Genomic DNA, 1675 nt, shown 5'->3' with positions numbered 1-1675 from the left:
TTGAATGGTAACCACACGCCAAAGGTTCATAACCGAAGCATATAACATAAAACAAGAAGAACCAGAGTTAACACCCACAGAAGCCAACCAATGTAAAGAAAACAGAAACACAAGGACAAGGAAGCAGTGGAAACACCAAGTTACCAGAAAGCAAAAGATAAAATGGCTATAAGAAGATCTTATATTGCAATAAATGTAAATGGACTGAAATGATCAATAAAAAGGCATAGAGATGCAGATTAGATCAAAAAATAAAACCCAACCATATGCTGCCTCCAGGAGTCATATCTCAGCTCCAAATGCAAATATAGACTCATAGTGAAAGGGTGGAAAATGATATTTTGAGCAAATGGCATTTAGAGAAATGCAGGAGAAGCAGTACTAATATCAGACAAAATGGACTTCAAAATAAAAAAAAAAAGAAAGAAATATACTGAGGGACTCTTCATAACAATAAAGGGAATCATGCACCAAGAAAACATAACACATATTAATATCTATGCTCCCTATCAGAGAGCCCTGAAATATGTAAAGCAATTACTAAAAGAACAAAAAGAGAAACAGACCAAAACACTATCATAGTAGGGAATCTAAGTACCCCACTATCGGATATGGACACATCATTCAAACAGAAAATCAATAGGAAATAACATCCTTAAATGACACATTAGACCAAATGGACATAATTGACATTTGCAGAGCCTTCCATCCCAAAAGAGCTACTTATACACTCTTCCCTAGTGTACATGGAACATTCTCAAGAATCGACCACGTACTGGGACACAGAGATAGCCTCAACAAATATAAGAGGGTTGAAATATACTAACCCTATCCTCTGATCATAATACTTCGAAACTAGAGATCAACTGAAAAAAAAGAAAGCAGGAAGAAACACAAATGCATGGAAATTAAACAACATGCTACTGAAGAATAACTGGGTCAAAGAAGAAATAAAAAGAGAGATCAAGAAATACATAGAAATGAATGATAATGATAGTAAAACCTATTAAAACTTTTGAAACTTGGCAAAAGCAGTCATATGAGATAAGTTCATATCATTACAGGCCTACCTCCAAAAACAAGAACGAACCCAAATAAACAACCTAACGTTTCATCTTAAAAAACTAGAAAAGGAAGAAAACATGAAGTCTTAAGTCAGCTGAAGGAAAGAAATAATCAAAATTAGAGCAGACATAAATGAAATTGAAAATAAACAAACAAACAAAAAAAGATAGAGAAAATTAAATACAATAAAGAGTTGTTTCTTTGAGAAAGTTAATAAAATTGACAAATCTCTGGCTAGACTCACTAAAGAAAAAAGAGAAAGGACATAAATGAACAAAATCAGGGATGAAAGAAGTGAAATTATGACTGACATCACAGAAATACCAAGGATCATACAAGAATATTATGAAAAAGTATGTACCACCAAATTTAATAACCTAGAAAAAATGGACCAGTACTTAGAAAAATGTAACATTCCTTGACTGAATGTAGAAAAACTGGGAAATCTAAATAGACCGATCCGCAGTATGGAAATTGAAACAATCATCAAAAATCTACCAAAAGTAAAAGTCCAGGACCAGATGGCTTCACCGGTGAATTCTATCAAACATTCAAAGAAGATTTAATACCTATTCTCCTCAAACTCTTCCAAAAAATCAAAGAGGAGGTG

This window comes from Pteropus alecto, unplaced genomic scaffold (assembly GCF_000325575.1).
Source record: "Pteropus alecto unplaced genomic scaffold, ASM32557v1 scaffold182, whole genome shotgun sequence".
Taxonomy (NCBI): domain Eukaryota; kingdom Metazoa; phylum Chordata; class Mammalia; order Chiroptera; family Pteropodidae; genus Pteropus; species Pteropus alecto.
Note: the sequence above shows the minus strand (reverse complement) of the source record.